Here is a 27,475-nt window from a genome sequence, read left to right on the forward strand (position 1 = left end):
TGAGTCAAATGAATTTTTTTGGTTTTCCAGTGCATATAAAAGTTATAGTTACGCTACACTATAGTCTACTAAGTGTGCAATGGCATTATGTCTAAAAGATGATGTACATACCTTAATTAAAAAGTTCTTTGTTGCTAAAAACTGCTATCATCTGAGCTTTCAGCAAGTCATAATCACTGATCACCATAACAAATATAATAATAATGAAAAAGTTTGAAATATTGTAAGAATTATCAAAATGTGACACAGAGAAACAAAGTGAGTAAGTGCTGTTGGAAAATGGTGCCACTAGACTTGCTCAACAGAGGGTTGCCAAGACTTCAATTTGAAAAAAATTCAATTATCTGAGAAGCACAATAAAACAGGGTATGCCTGTGTATTAAGTCTGATTTCTAGTTGTACTAGCAGGGGAAATAGGGAAAATTATGTCTACTCCATCTTTTTGCAAGCAAAATTCCCCAGGAATGTTTGTTTGTTTATTTATTTATTTTATTTAAAACAAATGTTTATGTTTATTTATTTTTGAGAGAGACAGAGAGAGATACAGAGAGAGAGAGAGAGAGCGTGTGCAAGTTGGAGAGGGGCAGAGAGAGAGGGAGACACAGAATCTGAAGCAGGCTCCAAGCTCTGAGCTGTCAGCAGACAGCGTGACGTGAGGCTCAAACCCAAGAACTGTGAGATCATGACCTGAGCTGAAGTCGGACGCTTAACCGACTGAGCCACCCAGATGCCCCAGGCATCTTTTTTTTTTTAAGTAGTTTTTGAGGGAACTCTTCCAATGGTTAATAATATCAGCTGCCTGTCTGTGGTGATGAGTGTGGAAGATTGATCATGTATCTTGACTACACCATTGTGTAGCTTTTTTGATAAAAGGTGCCCCATTGTCAGATTATGAATGTTTCAGAAAGCCAAACTCATGATAACTTTCAATAGCCATCTTTTCTTTGTGGGTTTCCTTGACTGACAGAGGGATTGGATATTGTTAATCCACTCACATATTTTTTTACTTGGTGAACAAGGTCCTAAATTTTTGGAGCATTTGTGGAGGTGTGATCACATTATAATCAGGGCTACCTAGACTAAGGTGTCTGATTAGTCCACTGTGTCAGATTTTAAAGGCCCCCCATGATCTTCACCTCCTGGCTTTTAGGAACTGCAGAGACTAGGCACTAAGAAGTAAGGGCAGCTGCTAGCTGACATCCAGAAAGAAACTGGGAACTCAGCCCTATAGTTGCAAAGAAATGAATGCTACCAAGAACCTGAGGGAGTTCAGAAGCAGATTGTTTTCCGGTTGAGCCTACAGATGAGAATGCAGCCTGGCAGACACCTTGATTGCAGCCTTGAGAGACTTACGCAGGAAATCCAATTAAGCCATGCCTCAGCTTCTGACCCTTAGAAACTGTGCAATAATAAATGCGTGGTGTTCCAGGCTACTAAATCTGTGGTAATCCATTACATAGCAATAGATAGCAAATACAATAACCATGAGGACATCATCTGTGATGTAAAAGCTTTGGACATCAGAAGGTAGAGGCATGCACTCAACAAATTCTGACCTACCCACTCCCAGTAAATGGTAGGTAAGTCCATGATGGTAAGTATCCATGATGTAGTACCACAAACATAACCTGGAGACCTTGGTGCCATACTAGAACAGACTTCTCTGAATCTTGGTAGCTTCATCTGAAAATGGAGATAATTATAGCATCTACTTCACAAGATGGTTGTATGAATTATATATGATGTGGGTAAAGCTGTTTAGTACAAGGCCTGGAACCTTTCACGGTGGGTGGCCCAAATGAGTGTTGCTCTCGGCATCTTAATAGTTCAGTGAGGTCACATTTCTGTCATATCCTTACATTATAACAGCGATTGATTTGCAGACCACCCCTCCCCGCCCCAACTAATCAACGAACCAGTCAACGACCCTGCACAATTTCCCCAGGATCAAAGTATCATTTGGTACAGTTCCGGCTAAATTCTCACAGAATAAAGCAGTATTTCCCGTTTTTCTACGACTGCCACCACCCAACAAAAAACCCCACGGCAGCTAAGTCTTCCAAAGCACTCCCGTAAGTGGGCTTCTACGCAGAAACACTCACCTTTCTGGTTAATAAGGACTTCAATGAAGGATTCATTAACTCCACCCCCCCCCCCCCCCCCCCCCCCGACAGAAGGATACTATCGCCAAGGAACAAGCTCTTCAATTTTATCATTCGCTCCCTGGAGAAAGCGGGAGGAACGAAGTCCTCAGGCCTGGCCTGAACGCCCTTTAGGGGCGTGGGCATCCTGGGGCCCCAGTCCCTTCCACTCGGAAATGCAGGGGATTTAAGCCAACTTCGGCGCGCCTTAATTTCATCCCAAGAACAGACTGCAATCATTGTGTTTAAACAAACCAGCCTAAAGGCCTCAAAGCTTGAGCATAACGGAGGCCGGGGCCGGGGTAAGTCCTGGGTGCGCAGGACTCCCTAAGGACCCCAGCCCCTCCCGGGCCCCGCTGCCGCTGCTGAGTGCCACATCAGCGCCCGCGCTGCACTTCCAGGTTCCTCTCGAGGATGGAGCGAGCTAGCCCGGCGGGCGGGGGCGGGTCCAGGCCTGCGAGAGTGGCGGGCTGGTTGGCCAATAGGCAGCAAGCAGGGAGTCGCGGCCACCAATGAGCTGGAGCTTCGGGGTAGTTGGGCAGCCGAAGTTCGTGCCCCGGGCGGGGGGTGGCGGGGGGGTGGTGGCGGGGAGGGAGCCAGATGAGGCACATCTGGACAGCTGCGCCGAGGAGCTGTGCGGCCCCTTCGCGGGCCCGACGTCAGCTGAGCACGTCCCCCACGTCCTCTCCTGCTAGACACTTTTATTATTCATATTCCCAAAGAAGCAACCGAGGATCCAGGCTTAAAACTTTTTTTTTCCGCTAATTGAGACGGGGCCAGATCTCATCCCGCGCACAGTTTAATTTTCATGGGGCTCTGGGATCAAAAGAACAGAAACAGCAACAACAAAAGCCCAGCCGCTGTCTGATTTAAAACTGGCAAAGTGAGAAAAATAGTGTTGAGTAACCAGACCGAGTTGGGTAAGTTTTGGAGACGTGCTGGGTATCTGTTTCTCCCGCTGTGATCTCTCTCCTGCGTCTTTTTGCTGTTCTCATTATCTTCTCTTCGTCAGAGAGATGAAAATATCCCTCGCTGCCACAAACTGCACAGACCGTCGGCTTCCTTTTCTTCTGCTTTGCTAATAATTTAATTTTTGGTTACTTGTGTGTTATTTTAAAATTTCCCAGGGACAGAAATTTAACTGGTGTCCTGTTGTAAGCCTCTCCAGACCTCAAAGTTGAATCTGATAGATGTATTTTTCTATTTTCTTTCTGTGAGAACAAACTATACGTTTGTAAAGCCGAAATCTTTATCCACCCCTCATTCCCCTGACTGTTTTGACCGAAGATTGAGAAAGTTATCAGACTTACTCTGAATTCACAAAACCTTTGCTTCTGTTCATTGGATGTTTAATATTAAGTAACTTAAATTCTGAATTATGTGGGTAATTGCTGTTTCACTTACATGTGAATGTAGTTGTAACCCAAAAATATCTTTTCTGTGTTCATCCATCCATAGTGGGAGGTCCAAATTCCTTCAATACGTGACAGACAACTCTGTGCATCAGTAACTTTATAATTGTATGTTAATCCCATAATTCTATCAAAATAATATTTAGAGCGATTGCTAGATGTGTATGCTTGCAGACAGTTGTGGTACATATTTCAGGATTTAGCAATGTGAAATTATGGCAAATCTTGACCTAGGTGAATGACCTGAGGCCCATTCCATTCAAAACATCTATAATTTTGCTTAAGCAATGTTTTGGATTTGAGACTTTGTCATATGTTAGTTACTGTCATGGCAGATCTGACCAGAATTGATGTTTAATTTCTCGCTCAGAAAGCCTTTGGTGGGAATTTGGTGCCATAATTGCAAGTTGCAGAGTGTGTTTTTGAATCAGAGAGGCAGTGCATTCAGTGGGTGGAACAGTTGACGTGGTTTTCAGGGATGCAGAGTTAGAAGGGACAGTGTTACAGAGAAACAGTATAAAGAGCCCATTGGCCTAGTTCAATTTGCAACCCCACTGTTCGGACCTTGGACAAGTTACTCAGAGCATCTGTGCCTCAGTTTCCCCCTCTGTAATATGGAGATAGTGATAGGCCCTACCTCACGATATTGTCTCTAGGACTAAGTGAGTTAACACAGGTGAAACAATAGTTCTGAACATAGTAAGTCTTTGCTGTTGTGCTCACTCTTCATTTCCATCCTTCTTAGCTTCCTCTGCTGCATGTCATTTTCCCAGCTACCATTCTTACCTCCATATTAGTGGCTAGCATTTACTGAGTCCTGACCTCTTGTTAGTGATACACTAATATTAGGCTGTGAAGGAAAGAGAGTCTTGAGAGGAGAGGAGAATTTATCAGGTGCCAGAGAAAGAGCTAGGAGGTTCTGGGAGTGCAGAAGATGGAAAGAGGACTTCTTACTGTGGGATAGCTTCATAGAAGGGTTGGCTTTCTGGGAAGGGATTTTGCCCAACAATTTTGATGGAGAGGAAAAGGATCATGGAACAGCAGGTGGCAGGTATTGTAGGAGAAAAGAAAAGCAGGGGCAAAGCACTGAGGCTGGAAAATGTGTACCTATGCTTAGGGACAGTGGGTTGTGATGCAGGAAAATCTTTGGGAGGTTCGTGGGTGGAAAGGTTGGAAAGGTGGAAGAGGTAGGAGAGGACTGCACGGAGAGCCTGATGGGGAAGGGGAGGATTGGGATGTAGATGGGCGGGGGACAGCAAGCTGAAATGGCAGCAGTTATACGGTGAAGGTGTTTCTAGAACTATCTATCTCTGGGGTCCAGTCTCCACCTCCTGCCCAGCACACACTCCCCATCTACTCCACTGCTTCCGTGATGTCCCTTCAGGGCTTGCAGGCTGTGTGGTCAGGACTGAGCAGTGAGCCTTGGCCATATCTTTTTGACTGTTTGGTGTCTCTCTGGGAGCTCTGATGAAGTGGTCTGACATTCTGGGCTATTATCCCAGATACTTTGTAGAAACAGGCCTTGCCTTGAAGTCTGACATGGATGCAATTGTTCCACCTCTCCCCTACCCTTGTACATACACAGTGTCTGCAGAGTAGCTCTTTCTCCCCCTGCTAACACCTATTCAGGTGTTAATACTTGTAACATTGTAATTTCCAATTATGGAGTTAGATGGGACCTGCAATATATACCTAAGTGGAGAGCTAGTTTGGAGCTCTCCTCCTTTTTCTTCCTTGAGAGCATTGTGCTGTGGCAGAGCTCAGCTTCTCTCTGGTCCTGGCACTGCTGCTGACCAACTGTGTGACCTCAGGAAAGACATTGAGCCATTATGCGTTTCTTTGTGCCATCATCTGTAAAATTATTAAATTACCTCTGAGATTCTGAGATGATTTTTTTTTTCTTTTCTCTTCTTCGCTGGGACAGTCTGTTGCTTGCAGATGGCTCTTTGATATGTCTATGGCTGACATTTCGTGACTACTTAATACATGGTAAACATTATTCAGGGTGCTTAAACATGTCTTAGCTCATGTAGTCCTCTCACCAAACCTATGAGGGTTGGTACCTATTGACTGAGGAGACAGAGGCATAGGCATATTAAGAGACTTGCCCAAGGTCACACAGTGAACAAATGGCAGATGCCCATCTGGTCTAACTCTAGACCCCAAGCCTTAACCACAGGCTACACTGCCTTAGGCATGTAAAGCTGGGCTATTCTTCTTGTTTGCAGTTGTGTTGGTAATCAAGAAGTCCATGGGAGAAGGCTGATTGGAGGGGGAGAGCACATTTGAAGAACTGAGCTGGTAAAATTTCTTTGGAGGGGCTAGAATACCAACACGGGTCATGTCTATGGGATGTGTTGTGCCTGGAAACAGAAGACATTTTACATGTTTATAAGATGGGACTCATTGCAGGCAAGCACTCTGTCTTTTCATCCTGCTTGAACAAAACCCACGGAAGTACCTGGATATATAGTAGACATTTGATAAATGTCAGCTAGATGATTATCCTTTTTGAAAAAATGAAACTGTATAAGTCAGATGCAATGGTTTCCCCCTTTGTTTCCCTGCTTTCTTCTCAATCTGTTACTCTACCCAGAGAGAAGCTTTGTTACTGGTTTAGTCTAAAACCTTTCAGCCCTTCTGTAAGGATTCACTCACAGGTATAGATCTAAACAATTTGAAGATATGAATGGGACCACAATATTTTTTTAAATTGAAATATACTTCACATACAGTGTTATTGTAGTTTTAGGTGTACATTAATTAAACAATTCTATACATTACTCAGTGCTAATCACGTAAGTATACTCTTAATCTTCTTTCTCTATTTCATGCCTCCCCCTATCCACTTCCCCTCAGGCAACCGCCAATTTCTTCTCTATATGTAACAGTCTATTCTTTTGTTTGTCTCTTTTTATTTTGTTTGTTTTGTTGCTTAGATTCCATGTATGAGTGAAATTATATGGTATTTGTCTTTCTCAGTTTGACTTATTTCACTTAGCATTATATCCTTTATTTAGGTCCATCCATGTTGGTGCAAGTGGAAATATCTTTTTTTTCTTTTTCTTTTTTTTTTTTTACAGCTGAATAATATTCCATTGTGTATATATACCACATCTTTATTTATCTGTCGAAGAATACTTGGGTTGCTTCCATAATTTGGCTATTGTAAATAATGCTGCAATAACATAGGGGTGCATATATCTTTTCTAATTAGTATTTTCATTTTGCTTTGGGTAAATACCCAGTAGTAAAATTACTGGATCATGTGGTGATTCTATTTTAATTTTTTGAGGAGTCTCCATACTGTGTTCCCCAGTGGCTGCACTAATTTGCATTCCCATCAATAGTGCAGAGGGTTCCTTTTTCTCCACATCCTCACCAACACTCACCATTTTTTTTATTTTAGCCATTCTGACAAATGGAGGTGATATCTCATTGTGGTTTCAATTTACATTTCCCTGATGATTAGTGATGTTGAACATCTTCTTATGTGTCTGTTGGCCATCTGTACGTCTTCTTTGGAAAAATGTCTATTTGGGTCCTCTGCCCATTTTTTAATTGGATTATTTGGGGTTTTGGGGGTTCAGTTCTTTAAAATTCTTTATACATTTTGGATATTAAACCCTTATCAAACATGTCATTTGTAAACATCTTCTCCCATTCAGTAGGTTGCCTTTTCATTTTATTCATAGTTTCCTTTGCTGTGCAAAATCTATTTTGGTGTAGTCACAATAGTTTCATTTTGCTTTTGTTTCCCTTGCCTTAGGAGACAGATCCAGAAAAATGTTTCTATAGCCAATGTCAAAGAATTTACTCCCTGTGTTTTCTTCTAAGAGTTTTATGGTTTCAGGTCTCACATTTAGGTCTTTATTCTGTTTTTAGTTTAATATTGTGTATGGTATAAGAAAGTGGTCCAGTTTCATTCTTTTGCATGTAGCTGTCCAGTTTTGCCAGCATCATTTATTGAAGTCTGTCTTTTTCCCATTTAATAATCTTGCCTCCTTTATCATAGATTAATTGATCATACAAGTGTGGATTTATTTCTGGGGTCTCTATTCTGTTATTTTGATCTGTATATCTATTTTTGTGTCAGTACCATACTGTTTGATTACTACAGCTTAGTAGTATAGTTTTAAAACTGGAATTGTGATACCTCCAGCTTTGTTTTTTTCAAGATTTCTTTGGCTGTTCAAAATCTCATACAAATTTTAGGATTATTTGTTTTAGTTCTGTGAAAAATGCTGTTGGTATTTTGATAGAGATTGCATTAAATATGTAGATTACTTTGGGTAGAATGGATATTTTAACAATATTAATTCTTCCAATCCATGAACATGGAATATCTTTCCATTTGTTTGTGTCTTCTCCAACTTCTTTCACCAGTGTTTTATATTTTGGAATATAGATCTTTCACCTCTTTGGTTAAGTTTATGCCTAGGTATTTTATTATTTTTGGTGCAATGGTAAATAGGGTTGTTTTCTTAATTTCTCTTTCTGCTGCTTCATTATAGTATATAGAAATTCAACAGACTTCTGTATTTTATTTTGTATCCTGCAAATTTACTGAATTCATTTATGAGTTCTAGTAGTTTTTTGGTGGAGTTTTTAGGGTTTTCTATATAGAGTATCATGTCATCTGCAAATAGTGAAAGTTTTACTTCTTCCCTACCAATTTGGATGCCTTTTATTTCTTTTTCTTGTCTGACTGGTATGGCTGGAACTTCCAGTACTATTTTGAATAAAAGTAGCAAGGGTGGACAACCCTATCTTGTTCCTGAAAGTGGTGGAAAAGCTCTGTTTTTCATCATTGAAAATATTGTGGTTTGGAACAACAATATATTTATTTTTTTAAAAAATGGAGAAACTGAAATATTCCAAGTCTCGTGGAAAAATGAGGCAGGTGCCAGGTAAATATTCTACTTTTATTTCTTGGGCATCAAATTATATTGTTTTATTTCTGGTGATGCTATGGTTTTGGGATAAGAACGTCTCATGATGAAGCTTGATGTAGGATTATTTCAGGTGTCCCATTATTAATTATACCCAGTCTGGATTTTAAATCTTTTTGAGACTTCATTCTTTAAGTCTTTTATATATTGAATAAACTTTAAAATAATATTTGAAAAATATTTTAATTTGCTTTTTACTTCATTGGGTTAATGTAGTCACTCTTAAATATAGCACTCTGACTAAGCAAACAGACTTTGGAGTCAGACTGTGAGGGTTTCAATCCCAGGTCTGCTTCTTACTAGTGTACCCTGAGTAAGTTATTTTCTCTAGGAGGCTTTATTATATTGTATTTATTATTATAAAGTGGGGATATCAGTAGGCATCAAATGAGAAAATCCATGTGAAGAATTTAGCATAGTGTCTGGTTCATAGTAAAGCCTATACCTATAAGCAATTCATTTTTTATTATGGCAAATTAAACATAATAGAAAATTTGCCATTTTAACCATTTCTAAGTGTGTAGTTCAGTGACATTAGGTGCATTGACATTGTTGTGCAGAGATCACAGCTGTCCCTCTCCAGAGCCATTTCATCAAACTGAAACTCCATACTCATTCAACAATAACTCCCTGGCTCGCTGCTAGTAACCACATTCTACTGTCTCTATCAATTGGATTACTCTATGTACCTCATATAAATGGAATTATACAATCTTTTTCCTCTTATGACTGGCTTATTTCACTTAGCATAATATCTTCAAGGTCCATCGATACGATATCATGTGTAAGAATTTCATACTTTTTAAGGTTGAATAATATTCCATTGTATGTTTATACTGCATTTTGTTTATCCATTCATCTGTTGAGGAGCATTTAGGTTGTTTCCATCTGTGATGGCTAATTTTTTGTGTTAATTTTGCTAGACCACACTGACAAGATATTCAGTCAAAGCTTATTCTAGATGTTTCTGTGAAGGTATTTTTAACTTAACTTAATTTATTTAAAGTTTTTATTCATTTATTTTGAGGGGTGAGGAGGTGCAGAGAGAGAGACGGAGGGAGGAAGGGAGAGAAGAGAGAGAGAATTCTAAGCAGGCTTTGCACTGACAGATGTGGGGCTCAAACTCATAAACCTGAGATCATGACCTCAGCCAAAACCAAGAGCTAGACACTTAACCAACTGAGCCACCCAGACGCCCCTGAAAGTATTTTTTAGATGAGATTAACATTTAACTCAGTAGACTTGAGTAAAGCAGATAGCTCTCTGTTATTTGGATAGGCCTCATCTCATCAGTTGAAGACCTTTATAGAAAAATACCGACCAACAATGCAAAAGAGATCCTCTTTCTCTGCATCCTCCCCAACATCTGTTGTTGCCTGAGTTGTTAATGTTAGCCATTTTGACAGGTGTGAGGTGGTATCTCATTTTGGTTTTGATTTGTATTTCCCTGATAATGAGTGATGTTGAACATTTTTTCATGTGTCAGTTGGCCTTCTGGATGTCTTCTTTGGAGAAGTGTCTATTCATGTCTTTTGCCCATTTCTTCACTGGATTATTTGTTTTTTGGGTGTTGAGTTTGAGAAGTTCTTTATAGATTTTGGATAATAACTTTTTATCTGATATGTCATTTACAAATACCTTCTCCCGTTCTGCTGGTTGCCCTTTAGTTTTGCTGTTTCCTTCGTTGTGCAGAAGCTTTTTATTTTGATGAGGTCCCAATAGTTCATTTTTGATTTTGTTTCCCTTGTCTCCAGAGACGTTTTGAGTAAGAAATTGCTGCGGCCAAGATCAAAGAGGTTTTTGTGTGCTTTCTCCTTGAGGATTTTGATGGCTTGCTGTCTTACATTTAGGTCTTTCATCCATTTTGAGTTTATTTTTGTGTATGGTGTAAGAAAGTAGTCCAGGTTAATTCTTCTGCATGTCACTGTCCGGTTTTCCCAGCACCACTTGCTGAAGAGACTGTCTTTATTCCATTGGATATTCTTTCCTGCTTTGTCAAAGATTAGTTGGCCATATGTTTGTGGGTCCATTTCTGGGTTCTCTATTCTGTTCCATTGATCTGAATGTCTGTTCTTGTGCCAGTACCATACTGTCTTGATGGTTACAGCTTTGTAGTATAGCTTGAAGTCTGGGATTTTGATGCTTCCTGCTTTGGTTTTCTTTTTCAAGATTGCTTTGGCTATTTGGGGTCTTTTCTGGTCCCATACAAATTTTAGGATTATTTGTTGTAGCTCTGTGAAGAATGCTGGTGTTATTTTGATAGAGATTGCATTGAATATGTAGATTGCTTTGGGTAGTATCAACATTTTAACAATATTTGTTCTTCCTATCCAGGAGAATGGAATCTTTTTTTTTTTTCAATATATGAAATTTATTGTCAAATTGGTTTCCATACAACACCCAGTGCTCATCCCAAAAGATGCCCTCCTCAATACCCATCACCCACCCTCCATCAACCCTCAGTTTTTTCTCAGTTTTTAAGAGTTTCTTATGCTTTGGCTCTCTCCCACTCTAACCTCTTTTTTTTTTTTTCCTTCCCCTCCCCCATGGGAATGCAAGCTGGTGCAGCCACTCTGGAAAACAGTATGGAGCTTCCTCAAAAAACTAAAAATAGAACTACCCTATGACTCAGCAATTGCAGTACTAGGCATTTATCCACAGGATACAGGTGTACTGTTTCAAAGGGACACATGCACCCCCATGTTTATAGCAGCACTATCAACAATAGCCAAAGTATGGAAAGAGCCCAAATGTCCATCAATGGATGAATGGATAAAGAAGATATGGTATATATATATAATGGAGTATTACTCGGCAATCAAAAAGAATGAAATTTTGCCATCTGCAACTACGTGGATGGAACTGGAGGGTATTATACTAAGTGAAATTAGTCAGAGAAAGACAAAAATCATATGACTTCACTCATATGAGGACTTTAAGAGACAAAACAGGTGAACATAAGGGAAGGGAAACAAAAATAGTATAAAAACAGGGAGGGAGACAAAACAGAAGAGACTCATAAATATAGAGAACAAACTGAGGGTTACTGGAGGGGTTGTGGGAGGGGGGATGGGCTAGACTAAATGAGTAAGGGGCACTAAGGAATCTAGTCCTGAAATCATTGTTGCATTATATGCTAACTAATTTGGATGTAAATTAAAAAAAAAATTAAATTAAAAAATATAAAAATAAAAATAATAAAAAAGAAAAAAAAAAAGCAAAATACCGACCTCTCTGGAACAAGAGACAATTCTGCCAGCAAACTGCTTTTGGACTTAAACTGCAGTATCATCTCTCCCCTGAGTTTTGCCTGTTGGCTTACACTGAAGATTTTGGACATGCTAGCCTCCACAATCATGTTAGCCAATTCCTAAAATAAGTCTTTCTCTCTATATAATATATAGCTATAGATTTGGCTATGTATAGGTAGTAGATATAGACACGTAGATGTATAGATGTAGATAGATATAGATATACATATAGGTAGATATACTATTGGTTCTATTTCTTTGGAGAATCTTAACTAATATGCCATCCCTTAATTACTATGAATAATGCTGCTATGAACATTGGTGTACATTTATATGTTGGAGTTCCTGCTTTCAATTCTTTGGGGTAAATACCTAGAAGTGGAATTGTAGGATCAAAAAGTAATTCTTATTTTAAGTTTATTCATTTATTTTGAGAGAGACACAGCACGAATAAGGAAGGGCCGGAGAGAGAAGGAAAGAGAGGGAATTCCAAGCAGGCTGTACTCTGTCAGTGCAAAGCCCAACTTGGGGCTTTATTTTATGAACTGTGAGATCATGACCTGAGCTGAGATCAAGAGTGAGATTCTTAACTGACTGAGCCACCCAGGTGTTCCCAAAATAATTCTTATAGGAATAAAAAAATACCCAGTGCCCCAAAAGGTAAAATTCACAATGTCTGGCACTCAGAAATAGTGAAGCAGTTGTGTTGAAAATGGAAATAAATACACTAACCCTGACTGTCCTGGAGGTGTACTTACATGCACATTTTTGTACTATTAGTCAAATAGTTGAGGTCTTCACTATAATAACATTTTGTACATAACAAGACAGAGTCTGCCAAACCATGGTCTGTGTTGATTTTACTTTGGCTTCTGAGATAGAAGTTCTTCTTCAATGTATTACTGTTTTTTGAGATTCTTTTTCTGTGTTTGATAACCCCAACCTCCCATTGGACTATGGTGAGGTAAACTCGGCTAAGGGTTATACTGGCCAAATGCATCATGCCTCCGATGGATTGGAGCTAAGACTAGGGCATGATGGGTGGGAGATGGGGCGAGGCTAATGAGCGACTGAGCATCGAAGGCCTTATAGAGAGCAGCAAGGGCCAAAGCAGCGCTGCCAAGATCTGCTGACAGGCCCAAGAGGTCTGGCTAAGCCAGAGTCCAGAACCAGAAGCCTTTTAAACCCAACAGAGGCACGTGGGGAGTGAATTCAGCCAAGTCCAGTTGGGACTATGACTGAAGCTGAAGAAGCAGGGCTTGATTTCATTACCAGACGTAGGAGGCTGGGTCAGAGAGGGATGCCCTAGAGTCAGGCAAGGGCTTAAAGCTCGGGAGCCTCATACCAGGGTCCCAGACTTTGAGCCGGGACTGTCTGTTTTTCCTCTGAGAATCGGACAGTTTCTCTGTTTCTCTGCTCTGCTACTTCCCTGAAGTCCAGTCTGACCTGCTATCATCTAGACATCTCTACATAGATGCTTTGTTGCCAGAACAATCAAGTTTTCCTTTTTTTTTCCTTTTTCAATTTGAGTACAGTTGACATGCAGGGTCACATTAGTTTCAGGTGGACAAGTTAGTGATTTGACAAGTTTATAGAACAAATACGTTTTCTTCAGTTTGGGTGTTCTGAGCACCTTGGCATTCCTTTCCACTCTGCCTGTGCAGAAATACTGCTTTTTTTCCACACAACTAACACCTTTCTTGGATGCTGGAAAACTACTTCTTAAAATATTGTAGCCCAGATTAATTCTTGGGAAAGCTCCTACTTAAGATGACAACAAGATATTATTACTATCATTTGATAGAGGTTTTACTTTTTTTTTTTCTGAAATTTATTGACAAATTGGTTTCCATACAACACCCAGTGCTCATCCCAAAAGGTGCCCTCCTCAATACCCATCACCCACCCTCTCCTCCCTCCCACCCCCCATCAACCCTCAGTTTGTTCTCAGTTTTTTACAGTCTCTTATGCTTTGGCTCTCTCCCATTCTAACCTCTTCTTTTTTTTTTTTTTTCCTTCCCCTCCCCCATGGGTTCCTGTTAAGTTTCTCAGGATCCACATAAGAGTGAAACCATATGGTATCTGTCTTTCTCTGTATGGCTTATTTCACTTAGCATAACACTCTCCAGTTCCATCCACGTTGCTACAAAAGGCCATATTTCATTTTTTCTCATTGCCATGTAATATTCCATTGTGTATATAAACCACAATTTCTTTATCCATTCATCAGTTGATGGACATTTAGGCTCTTTCCATAATTTGGCTATTGTTGAGAGTGCTGCTATGAACATTGGTGTACAAGTGGCCCTATGCATCAGTGCTCCTGTATCCCTTGGATAAATTCCTAGCAGTGCTATTGCTGGGCCATAGGGTAGGTCTATTTTTAATTTTCTGAGGAACCTCCACACTGCTTTCCAGAGCGGCTGCACCAATTTGCATTCCCACCAACAGTGCAAGAGGGTTCCCGTTTCTCCACATCCTCTCCAGCATCTATAGTCTCCTGATTTGTTCATTTTGGCCACTCTGACTGGCGTGAGGTGATACCTGAGTGTGGTTTTGATTTGTATTTCCCTGATAAGGAGCGACGCTGAACATCTTTTCATGTGCCTGTTGGCCATACGGATGTCTTCTTTAGAGAAGTGTCTATTCATGTTTTCTGCCCATTTCTTCACTGGGTTATTTGTTTTTCGGGTGTGGAGTTTGGTGAGCTCTTGATAGATTTTGGATACTAGCCCTTTGTCCGATATGTCATTTGCGAATATCTTTTCCCATTCCGTTGGTTGCCTTTTAGTTTTGTTGGTTGTTTCCTTTGCTGTGCAGAAGCTTTTTATCTTCATAAGGTCCCAGTAATTCACTTTTGCTTTTAATTCCCTTGCCTTTGGGGATGTGTCGAGTAAGAGATTGCTACGGCTGAGGTCAGAGAGGTCTTTTCCTGCTTTCTCCTCTAAGGTTTTGATGGTTTCCTGTCTCACATTTAGGTCCTTTATCCATTTGAGTTTTTTTTTTGTGAATGGTGTGAGAAAGTGGTCTAGTTTCAACCTTCTGCATGTTGCTGTCCAGTTCTCCCAGCACCATCTGTTAAAGAGGCTGTCTTTTTTCCATTGGATGTTCTTTCCTGCTTTGTCAAAGATGAGTTGGCCATACGTTTGTGGGTCTAGTTCTGGGGTTTCTATTCTATTCCATTGGTCTATGTGTCTGTTTTGGTGCCAATACCATGCTGTCTTGATGATGACAGCTTTGTAGTAGAGGCTAAAGTCTGGGATTGTGATGCCTCCTGCTTTGGTCTTCTTGTTCAAAATTCCTTTGGCTATTCGGGGCCTTTTGTGGTTCCATATGAATTTTAGGATTGCTTGTTCTAGTTTCGAGAAGAATGCTGGTGCAATTTTGATTGGGATTGCATTGAATGTGTAGATAGCTTTGGGTAGTATTGACATTTTGACAATATTTATTTTTCCAATCCATGAGCAGGGAATGTCTTTCCATTTCTTTAAATCTTCTTCAATTTCCTTCATAAGCTTTCTATAGTTTTCAGCATACAGATCCTTTACATCTTTGGTTAGATTTATTCCTAGGTATTTTATGCTTCTTGGTGCAATTGTGAATGGGATCAGTTTCTTTATTTGTCTTTCTGTTGCTTCATTGTTAGTGTATCAGAATGCAACTGATTTCTGTACATTGATTTTGTATCCTGCAACTTTGCTGAATTCCTGTATCAGTTCTAGCAGACTTTTGGTGGAGTCTATCGGATTTTCCATGTATAATATCATGTCATCTGCAAAAAGCGAAAGCTTGACTTCATCTTTGCCAATTTTGATGCCTTTGATTTCCTTTTGTTGTCTGATTGCTGATGCTAGAACTTCCAGCACTATGTTAAACAGCAGCGGTGAGAGTGGGCATCCTTGTCGTGTTCCTGATCTCAGGGAAAAAGCTTTCAGTTTTTCCCCGTTGAGGATGATGTTAGCTGTGGGCTTTTCATAAATGGCTTTTATGATCTTTAAGTATGTTCCTTCTATCCCGACTTTCTCAAGGGTTTTTATTAAGAAAGGGTGCTGGGTTTTGTCGAAGGCCTTTTCTGCATCGATTGACAGGATCATATGGTTCTTCTCTCTTTTTTTGTTAATGTGATGTATCACGTTGATTGATTTGCGAATGTTGAACCAGCCCTGCATCCCAGGAATGAATCCCACTTGATCATGGTGAATACTTCTTTTTATATGCCGTTGAATTCGATTTGCTAGTATCTTATTGAGAATTTTTGCATCCATATTCATCAGGGATATTGGCCTGTAGTTCTCTTTTTTTACTGGGTCTCTGTCTGGTTTAGGAATCAAAGTAATACTGGCTTCATAGAATGAGTCTGGAAGTTTTCCTTCCCTTTCTATTTCTTGGAAGAGCTTGAGAAGGATAGGTATTATCTCTGCTTTAAACGTCTGGTAGAACTCCCCTGGGAAGCCATCTGGTCCTGGACTCTTATTAGTTGGGAGATTTTTGATAACCGATTCAATATCTTCGCTGGTTATGGGTCTGTTCAAGCTTTCTATTTCCTCCTGATTGAGTTTTGGAAGAGTGTGGGTGTTCAGGAATTTGTCCATTTCTTCCAGGTTGTCCAATTTGTTGGCATATAAGTTTTCATAGTATTCCCTGATAATTGTTTGTATCTCTGAGGGATTGGTTGTAATAATTCCATTTTCATTCATGATTTTATCTATTTGGGTCATCTCCCTTTTCTTTTTGAGAAGCCTGGCTAGAGGTTTGTCAATTTTGTTTATTTTTTCAAAAAACCAACTCTTGGTTTCGTTGATCTGCTCTACAGTTTTTTTAGTTTCTATATTGTTTATTTCTGCTCTGATCTTTATTATTTCTCTTCTTCTGCTGGGCTTAGGCTGCCTTTGCTGTTCTGCTTCTAGTTCCTTTAGGTGTGCTGTTAGATTTTGTATTTGGGATTTTTCTTGTTTCTTGAGATAGGCCTGGATTGCAATGTATTTTCCTCTCAGGACTGCCTTTGCTGCGTCCCAAAGCGTTTGGATTGTTGTATTTTCATTTTCGTTTGTTTCCATATATTTTTTAATTTCTTCTCTAATTGCCTGGTTGACCCACTCATTCGTTAGTAGGGTGTTCTTTAACCTCCATGCTTTTGGAGGTCTTCCAGACTTTTTTCTGTGGTTGATTTCAAGCTTCATGGCATTGTGGTCTGAAAGTAAGCATGGTATAATTTCAATTCTTGTAAACTGATGAAGGGCTGTTTTGTGACCCAGTATATGATCTATCTTGGAGAATGTTCCATGTGCACTCGAGAAGAAAGTATATTCTGTTGCTTTGGGATGCAGAGTTCTAAATATATCTGTCAAGTCCATCTGATCCAATGTCTCATTCAGGGCCCTTGTTTCTTTATTGACCGTGTGTCTAGATGATCTATCCATTTCTGTAAGTGGGGTGTTAAAGTCCCCTGCAATGACCACATTCTTATCAATAAGGTTGCTTATGTTTATGAGTAATTGTTTTATATATTTGGGGGCTCCGGTATTCGGCGCATAGACATTTATAATTGTTAGCTCTTCCTGATGGATAGACCCTGTAACTATTATATAATGTCCTTCTTCATCTCTTGTTACAGCCTTTAATTTAAAGTCTAGTTTGTCTGATATAAGTATGGCTACTCCAGCTTTCTTTTGGCTTCCAGTCGCATGATAAATAGTTCTCCATCCCCTCACTCTCAATCTAAAGGTGTCCTCAGGTCTAAAATGAGTCTCTTGTAGACAGCAAATAGATGGGTCTTGTTTTTTTATCCATTCTGATACCCTATGTCTTTTGGTTGGCGCATTTAATCCATTTACATTCAGTGTTATTATAGAAAGATACGGGTTTAGAGTCATTGTGATGTCTGTATGTTTTATGCTTATAGTGATGTCTCTGGGACTTTGTCTCACAGGGTCCCCCTTAGGATCTCTTGTAGGGCTGGTTTAGTGGTGACAAATTCCTTCAGTTTTTGTTTGTTTGGGAAGACCTTTATCTCTCCTTCTATTCTAAATGACAGACTTGCTGGATAAAGGATTCTTGGCTGCATATTTTTTCTGTCTAGCACCCTGAAAATCTCGTGCCAATTCTTTCTGGCCTGCCAAGTTTCAAAAGAGAGATCAGTCACGAGTCTTATAGGTCTCCCTTTATATGTGAGGGCACGTTTACCCCTTGCTGCTTTCAGAATTTTTTCTTTATCCTTGTATTTTGCCAGTTTCACTATGATATGTCGTGCAGAAGATCGATTCAAGTTACGTCTGAAGGGAGTTCTCTGTGCCTCTTGGATTTCAATGCCTTTTTCCTTCCCCAGTTCAGGGAAGTTCTCAGCTATGATTTCTTCAAGTACCCCTTCAGCACCTTTCCCTCTCTCTTCCTCCTCTGGGATACCAATTATGCGTATATTATTTCTTTTTAGTGTATCACTTAATTCTCTAATTTTCCCCTCATACTCCTGGATTTTTTTATCTCTCTTTTTCTCAGCTTCCTCTTTTTCCATAACTTTATCTTCTAGTTCACCTATTCTCTCCTCTGCCTCTTCAAGCCGAGCTGTGGTGGTTTCCATTTTGTTATGCATTTCGTTTAAAGCGTTTTTCAGCTCCTCGTGACTGTTCCTTAGTCCCTTGATCTCTGTAGCAAGAGATTCTCTGCTGTCCTGTATACTGTTTTCAAGCCCAGCGATTAATTTTATGACTATTATTCTAAATTCACTTTCTGTTATATTATTTAAATCCCTTTTGATCAGCTCATTAGCTGTTGTTATTTCCTGGAGATTCTTCTGAGGGGAGTTCTTCCGCTTGGTCATTTTGGATAGTCCCTGGCGTGGTGAGGACCTGCAGGGCACTTCCCCTGTGCTGTGGTGTATACCTGGAGTTGGTGGGCGGGGCCGCAGTCAGACCTGATGTCTGCCCCCAGCCCACCGCTGGGGCCACAGTCAGACTGGTGTGTGCCTTCTCTTCCCCTCTCCTAGGGGTGGGATTCACTGTGGGGTGGTGTGGCTCGTCTGGGCTACTTGCACCCTGCCAGGCTTGTGATGCTGGGGATCTGGCGTATTAGCTGGGGTGGGTAGGCAAGGTGCTCGGGGGCAGGAGGGGCAGGCTTAGATCGCTTCTCCTTAGGTGATCCACTTCAGGAGGGTCCCTGTGGCAGCGGGAGGGAGTCAGATCCGCTGCCGGAGGTTTGGCTCCGCAGAAGCGCAGAGTTGGGTGTTTGCGCGGAGCGAGCAAGTTCCCTGGCAGGAACCGGTTCCCTTTGGGATTTCGGCTGGGGGATGGGCGGGGGAGATGGCGCTGGCGAGCGCCTTTGTTCCCCACCAAACTGAGCTCTGTTGTCAGGGGGCTCAGCAGCTCTCCCTCCCTTTGTCCTCCAGCCTTCCCGCTTTCCGAGCAGAGCTGTTAACTTATGACCTCCCAGACGCTAAGTCGCGCTTGCTGTCGGAACACAGTCCGCCCGGCCCCTCCGCTTTTGCAAGCCAGACTCGGGGGCTCTGCTTGGCCGGCGAGCCGCCCCTCCGCCCCGGCTCCCTCCCGCCAGTCCGTGGAGCGCGCACCGCCTTGCCGCCCTTCCTACCCTCTTCCGTGGGCCTCTCGTCTGCGTTTGGCTCCGGCGACTCTGTTCTGCTAATCCTCTGGCGGTTTTCTGGGTTATTTAGGCAGGTGTAGATGGAATCTAAGTGATCAGCAGGACGTGCGGTGAGCCCAGCGTCCTCCTAAGCCGCCATCTTGCTGCAACCTCTAAAACTTAATTCGAGGTTTTACTTTTTTTGGTGGATAAGAAATAAATACTGAGTCTTTAGGAAAATTGGAAGTCGTTTTTTCTCTTAAAGGAGAGGTACTACAGTCACTTTTTCACCTGGAAAGAAAGCTTCTATCAGAAGTCTTGGAAAACTTTACTTTTATGCCAGTGATCTCCCTACTATGGGTTGGGATGTAGGAATGGATGCTGCTCAGTATTCTCATGTCACTATGACAGTTCTCATAACAGAAATGATTCATTTGCAGAATTTAGTAATAATAACAGAAGTAAGAACAGCCACACTAGATGATAGAGTAAATTTATCACTTTAATTTCCTCCAAATCAGCATTGTTTGAAGGAGGTTTTGTTCCTCTCTGGTGTTTTCCACTGAGAGAGAGATAGATGCAGGAAAGATTAAGAGAGCATGAGTGAGAGCCTTTTGCCTCTTTCTGATGAGCTCAGGACTCCCTTCTGTACTCCTGCATGTTTCAGGGGCCATCAGCCTATCCGAAAGGTGCAATTAAGGACAAAGATTATGGTTTCTGGAGAGAAATGTGCACAAAAAATTTAATAATACCTACTTGTTGCCTTAGTAATTGTGGTAAGAGTTGTTGGTTTTGCTTTGGAATTAGTTTTAGTTATTTGTGTTTCGTGGTGGTAATGAATAAGAGACAGTGGGGTGAATGGATGAAACTGGTTCTGCACCCTGATAGTGGTTACATTCTGATTGGTTCTAGGATCAGAATTGGTTTTTCCATAAGAGAATCAGATTGACTATGTGAAACCATTAAAAGGGACAGGAGCCTCTTATTTTGCCTCAGTCTCAGTCTCATTCCATTTCCCCACTTTCATCGCTGTCTTTTCCTCTCATTCCAGTTACCCCTAAACCCATGATTGCCCTGCTCTTAGCAACCATTTCCAGGACCTCTTTTACAGGGAAATTGCCAAGGATTCAGAAGAGGCTATGATGGGATGTTTCCCACCTCTTGTCTTTGGCTCTTATTTTTTTGGATCAGAAGTAGAATTTATATGCCACTCCAGTGATCTTTTTTTTCAATTTTCCTGAAATGAAGAAAACCCATTCTCCCCCCGCCCCCAATGTCTTGAAAGAAGAATTTTTGAAGATTTAGAAATAGGAAGAAGTCAACAGAGAGAATGTTTCGATTTTGATCTATCCTGACATTGGCATGAAATTAGTTCTTGTGAAAAAAGAGACTGAGGCTATCAAGAAAATGAATACAGGCACAAACAGAAAGCAGATTCAGAGCTGTAAATACAGAGAACAAACCATTGGTTGCCAAAGAAGAGAAGGTGGGAGGATGGGCAAAAGGGATGAAAGGGAGTGGGCAATACAGGGTTCCAGTTATGGAATGAGTAAGTCACAGGAATAAAAGGCATAGCATAGGGAATATGGTCAATGATATCGTAATTATGTTGCATGGTAACAGATTGTAGCTACACTTATATGGTGAGCCTAGCATAATGTATAAACTTGTCAAATAACTATGTTATACATCTGAAGCTAATGTAACTTTGTCAACTAAACTCAAATAAAAATATTTATTTATTTATTTATTTATTTATTTATTTATTTATTTATTCTCAAGTTAGCTAGCGTACTGTGTAATCTTGGCTTTATGAGTATATTCCCATGATTCATCACTTACATACAACACACAGTGCTCATCCCAACAAGTGCCCTCCTCAATGCCTATCGCCTATTTTCCCCATTCCTCCCAACCCCCACTCCCATCAAACCTCAGTTGAGGCTATCACTGAAAAAGCACCCACTCCTACCTTCAGATAGAACAGTGCTACATTTTAGGGAAGACAGCTTTGACTCTCACGCTGAGCCCCCTTAAGCTTCTGAATTTTCCTTCTGATACATTATCAATCACCAATTGTGCTGAATCGTAAAGCATATTGCCAGATCTGGAAATGGAGTATTGTTAATGAGGCACTTGGTACGGCCTGAAAAAGTAAACTTTAAGGAAAAGCTGTGGGCTCAAAGGGTATCTTCTTTCCTTCATTGTTTGGCACATCATCACTTGACTTTTCCAAGTTTCAGTTAACAAGTGATGTTTAAAAATGTCCTCTCTTCTGCTCTCTCCTTATCCTTTTATCTTTTTCATTTGGTTGTGATTTGAGAAGCAATTCATCAAGGGCAGTTCTGAGTTCATGTTGACTAAAAACACAGGACTGAAGGTGAACAGATATTTACTCTGGTGTTCGAAGTCCAGTTGAAGAAATGATGAGTAAGTTAGCTTACATTAGCTGAGTCTCTTATTCTTATCGAAAGGACCATTATTCTAGTGATTGGAGAAGGCAGTGGTTTACATGGCATCCTTTGAGGAAAGACTGTTTTAAATAAGCTTCTCCACTGGCCTCCTTGTGGGCTCACCTCCACCACCAGACCATCCGTCATCATTAACCACGTTTCTAAATTTAATTTATTAGAGGAACCATTTGGTTCACAGGATGAGTGGATTTTGATTGGGAGGTAGTGGTGGGTAGAAAGTGTAGGGCCTGCTGGTTATTTCACTGAAGCCCCAAATAGCATGAAGGAGGAAGGTCAGTTAAGAAACAGAAAGAGAAAAGAAGAAACAACTGAGCAAATCTTCTCAAAAATTTTGTTGGAAATTGGCTTGAAGTCTAATTTGCTCTCTTAGCCATAGAGTTGAGTCTTATATATTTTGTAATCAGTTCTTATAAAATTCAGCCATTACTAAGCTGATGACCAAAGAGCAGTCTTCCAACTTGACAGAATAGAGAAATGTCTTCTCCAGCCAAAATTATAGGAAATTTTCCGCCAGCAAGCATTCAGATTTCCTACTGGGTCCATTCCTGTAAGATTTATCTTTCCAGATAATCCAGTTGGTTAGGTTAATTGGGTCCAGTCAATCTTAAATAGATAAAAAATAATAAAAATACCAGTTACACAGTTAGAAAGCTTTTGAATCTTCCAGGGAACAGACATATTTATGACTTCTAGTTCAGGATTACGTCTTAAGGGAGAAATTACTCTTTTTCTCTCCAAGCAATACCAGCATGAAATGACCCTTCATGAGATCCTTGAGCTTCAAGGGCACTCTTCCCAGGATGAATGATGCCAGAGAGCATGTAATTCAGCCACAATTTCCCTCCAGGTCCCTTCAGTCACTTAGAGGACAAATTCTCTGTCTGCAGGGCCTGTTCTGTGGGTGTGCAACCTGTAGAGTTGCACAGGGCTCCAGTCTTAGAGGGGTCGTGTGCTTATTTTAATGCTCTGCTGTCACTGTTTTGAAATTCTCACAATTTATAAACAAGGGACTCCACATTTTCAGTTTGCTCTGGGCCCTGCCTCTATGCTTTCAGGGCTATTCAAATGTAACAAGAGTGAGAAAGTAAAATTAAGGGCCTGTTTTCATCACTTTCCTCCAACTTTAGGTGTCCAGATGAGCACCTAATGGAACTGCTACTCATTCGTTTGTCTTTATTGATCTCATGGTTAGTTTACCCTATTAACGGGTTTTCAGAGGATCTTGTCCCTTTTTAGAACAATTTCTCTACTAATTTAGAGCCTGTAGTTAAAAAGGTGAATCAGGTCTTGGCAACATATGGTACTTCTGTCTTTTGAAAAGAAGTGGCTTCTAAATCTCATTTGTTTACTTTGTGTTATGGCCTTGATGGCACAACCCCAATTTCATACGTGCACTCTACACACACTCCAGTAGGTCTCATTTTTATTTTTATTTATTTTTTTAAAAGTTTACTCATTTATTTTGACAGAGACAGAGAGAGTGCAAGGAGGGGTGTAGGGTGGAGAGAGAGGGAAAATCTCAAGCAGGTTCCACAGCAGTGCAGTCAATGCAGAGCCTGATGTGGGGCCCAAACTTAGGAAACTGTGAGACCATGATGTGAACCAAAATCAAGAGTCAGATGCTCAACTGAATGAACCACCCAGGTGCTCCAAGAGGTCTTATTTTTAAAGCAAGAACCAAGAAAGATTCTTATTGGCTGGTGGGTCCAAATGCTGAAGCCCACAGCAATGACTGTGAATATTCATTCCTGAGTTTTCTTAGTCTTCCTAGGGGCCCCTGGGTAGAAGTGGGTATGAGATAGTTGGCTTGGTAGGTTGGTTCAGGTAAGGGAAACAAAGTCAGGGGCGGGCCTGATCCGTGTGGGAGCCTTCTGCTTTAACTGTGCTTACACACTGAGCACCTGAGCTGGCTGGTTGAACAGTTTCATAGAAATGATTAATAAGGAGGCAAGCATGGTGAGAATGGGAATAAATGAGTATAAATACCTTGCAGGACTTGGAGAAACACTTGCTGACAGTGAATCAGTTAGTATTTCCCTGAGTGCAAAGGACAGTATTTTCTGGTATGTGTGAACATGCCCAGTAGTTTGACAATCAGACCTGCATGTCTGATGATATTAATTGCAGGGTGTTATGGGCCAGGTTTCTGTAAGTTGGGTGGAGGTGGAGGCCACTGGCATGATATACATTGCTTGGGAAGAAACATGAGTGGGAGGAAGAAAAGAGGTTTCTCTGGGGCTGTTGCAAGGCTGATGCTGGTGAAATATGTTTGTCTTTCTTGAGTGGTAAGCAGCATCTGCAAGGATTGTTAGCTGCTGAGCAGCACGTCTTCTGTACTTAAGACCCATGAGAGATTTGGGTGACGGTAGTAGTGAGGTAAGTTTTAATACTGTGTTTTTCTACTCCTTGTCTTTGGTGTGTACATGGGTGTGTGTATGTGTGTAAAACTGACGAAAAGGTGTCTGGTTGCAGCCTATTGATTTTTTTTTTTCATTCTGCTGGAAATCTTCAGCATTAATTAGGACACAAAAGCTCAGTTTCCACTTCTTTCTTACTCTTTTTGCCCAATTCGAAGATGTTTGTTATACTGAGGCTAAGTATGATGAAGGACTGACTAGGAAGGGAGAATTGATCTGAAACTGTTGAAAGTTAGTTCACCATTTCTAGAGTAACCTTGGTATGTAAAAAGGAAAAACTTTTTTTTTGATCAAAAAATGCTTATTTATTTTTGAGAGAGAGAGAGAGAGAGAGAGAGAGAGAGAGAGAGAGAGAGAGCACAGTGGTGGAGAGGCAGAGCCAGAGAAAGGGACAGAGGATCCTAAGCAAGTTCTGCACTGACAGCAGTGAGCCCCAGAGGGGCTTGACTTCATGAATCTTAAGATCATGACTTGAGCTGAAGTCGGACACTCAGCTGACTGAGCCACCCAAGTGCCCCATAAAGAGCAAGAACTTTTGATTCATATAGATCTAGTTTGAATCCTGACTCTTACTGTGTATTTGGGACATTGTGAAAATAACTTAACCTCTCTGAACTTCAGTTTCCTGATTTGTAAAATGGGGTAATAATACCAGCTTCTCAGTGTGGCAAGGATTTAATGAGGTAATGTTGGCCAAGAGCCTGGTGTCTTATCTGTTGTATGGTAGAAACTCCATAGAAAACTGGTACCTTTAGTTTATTAACTCTTTCTCTAGCCCCTTCCCAAGCATTGGAGTCATGGCCTGCCATTCTTGACTCTCGTAATCATCAGTGTTTCCCCAGCCAGTTTATTGTGAGCTATGGCTGATGGAGACAAAACTAAGACTAGCCTAATCCTAATGGATACTTCATTTCATTTTTATGTTATGATCTAACATTGCAGTTACATGGGCAGAGTGGCTGTGGGGAGATCTGTGTCTTAAATGCTGAATTCTCCTTGATTTGTGACATTTTCTCCCTCTGGGATCTTTAGGAATCTGGCAGCTGAAACACAAGTCCTGCCATCTACTCGTTTCATCCACCAATCCACCCATCCATTTATTCATCCATTTACACATCCATTCATCCACACAACCCTTATGTACTGAGCCACATACTATATGCCAGGAACAGTTCTGAGAGTCAGAAATTAAGCAGTAAAGAAAAATAGAAACAAGTCCTACATGAACATAGTTTTCACTCTAATTGCAATAAACAAAGTAAGTCAGTAAATTATGTAGTGTGTTAGAAGGGGATGTTTTATGGGGAATATAAAACAGGACAAGAGGATGGGGTCTTGATGCAGTTTGAAGTTTTAAATAGAGTGATCAGGGAAAGCCTTATTAGAAGGGTAATAAGGGAAAGCCTTATTAGAAGGTATTTGAGCAAAGGCTTAGAGGAGGTAAGGGGGAAGAGTATTTCAAGCAGGAGGAGCAGCAAGTACAAAGACCTGAAGGTGGAGCAGAGCCTGGTGTGTTTAACGAGAAGAAGGGAGGCCAGTGTGGCCAGTGAGGAGTAGACTGGAGAGGTGATGGGAACTAAATCATATGGAGCCATATAGGTCATTGTGAGGACCTCAGCCTAACTTACATTTCAACAGGATAATTCTGACTTCTGGGTTGAGAATAGTCTGAAAAGGGCAAAGGCAGAAGCAGAATCCAGTGAAGAAACCACTGTAATACCCTAGGCCTGTACCAGATAGTCTTAGGGGAGGTGGTGAGAAGAGGTCAGATCCTGGGCATACTTTGGAGATAGAGTCAACAGCATTCTCCAACAGATTGGATGTGGCAAGTGAGAGAAAGAGAGGCATCAAGGATGATTGTAAACTTTTTGGTGAAATTGGGAGGATGAAGTTGTCATTGAGTAGGGAAAACTGTAGGTAGGTGGATCTGGTCCAGGTATCAGGAGACCTGTTCTGGACAGTTTTGAATTTGAGATGTATATTGGACAGCTGGATGGGCAGTTGGATGTAAGGAGCTTAGGGTTCTGAGTAGAAGTATGGGCTATGGATAAAAATCTGGGAGTCATTGGCATGTGGCTTACTACTGAAGGCTGTGAAAAGAGGTTACTGAGAAGGTAGAAAAGAGTTCTAAAAACTGAGCCCTAGGACATTCTAAGTATTGTAATTAGGAGAAACTAGAACAGAAGGAAGGGCCAGTGAAGAAAAATAAGGGAAGAATATTTTCCAGGGAGCATGCTGTGATCAGCTGTGATCAGCATGCTGTGAAATTCTGCTAGTGGCTCAAGTAAGATGAAGACAGAATTGGCAGTTGAGTTTAGCAATGTGCAGTCTTTGGTGACCTTGACACGAAAGCTAGAATAATACAAGACTGGTAAAGAAGGGACAGAATGAGGTGGGAACAGTGACGTTAGAGCTCATTCATTTGTAGCCAATCCTTTTTCACTCCTAATCCACTGAATCGAAGCCCCTCAACTTCCCATGTTTCTCTTTCATCTTTATTTTATGTTGCCAATTTTTGTAAGCAACCTTAAATTATTTTAGAGTGGGCTAGCAAACAAGCACCATGGGATACTCCCCCGGATCCGTTCTCTTCAGCCTCTGTTGGGGAAAAGGGCCTGTTACTATTTCCCTTCACATCTGGTGGCAAAGATGGGGCTGCATGCTTGCTCCTGAGTGGGGGTTTCCCAGCATAGTTGTGCACGTTGCCTTTGCATGGAAACACAGGCCTTTATAGGAGGATGAATTTGGGGTATGATTGTGGGGAGCTGGTAAACCTTGTTTTTGTCTCCTCTTGGTAAGGCCCTCGCAGTTACTATGTTTCCACACTTGTTTTATTACAGGTGTAGAGCAGGTCAAATAGAACTTTTGAAATTGGGATAACCTAGAGGGATTTCAGAGGAGGGCAATAGATTGAGCAACACGATGGCAAAAGAGGAAAAAACTGAGGACAGGTGAAGAAGCTTCCCCAGCTGTGGCCATGGCCCCTTCAGGCTCTAATGATACTTAGAGGCCTGCAGAGGCTGACCTACATTTTGAAAGTGACTGTGGAGTTTGGCAGGTATTTCAGGGAGGCTTTTTCCTGGGCCAAGGCCAGAGGATGACTCAGCAGGTTGGGACATAGCTGGCTTCTGTTGAGGTACGGAGAGAGCTCCCCTGCAGTGTACTGGACACAATTTCCAGTCAGTAGGAATGCGTGCAGACTCCTCCACTCCCTCTTGTTGATCCACAGAGGCCTCACCAGCTTCAAGTCATGAAA

General features: G+C 41.1%; 1 protein-coding gene across 4 annotated transcripts in view; it reads left to right on the forward strand.

The window, feature by feature from the left end:
* Window positions 1-2,699: 2,699 nt before the first annotated feature.
* TMEM45A (transmembrane protein 45A) overlaps window positions 2,700-27,475 on the forward strand; it is an 86,364-nt gene continuing 61,588 nt past the window's right edge. The window contains exon 1 of one of the 4 annotated variants that reach the window (XM_043593975.1): window positions 2,700-3,061. The gene's annotated coding sequence lies outside the window, so the exon portion shown is untranslated. Of the gene's footprint in view, window positions 3,062-24,041; window positions 24,179-27,475 lie in introns of those variants that run through there. The other 3 variants (XM_043593968.1, XM_043593972.1, XM_043593967.1) reach the window with 3 other exon arrangements.

This window comes from Prionailurus bengalensis, chromosome C2 (genome assembly GCF_016509475.1).
Source record: "Prionailurus bengalensis isolate Pbe53 chromosome C2, Fcat_Pben_1.1_paternal_pri, whole genome shotgun sequence".
NCBI lineage: Eukaryota > Metazoa > Chordata > Mammalia > Carnivora > Felidae > Prionailurus > Prionailurus bengalensis.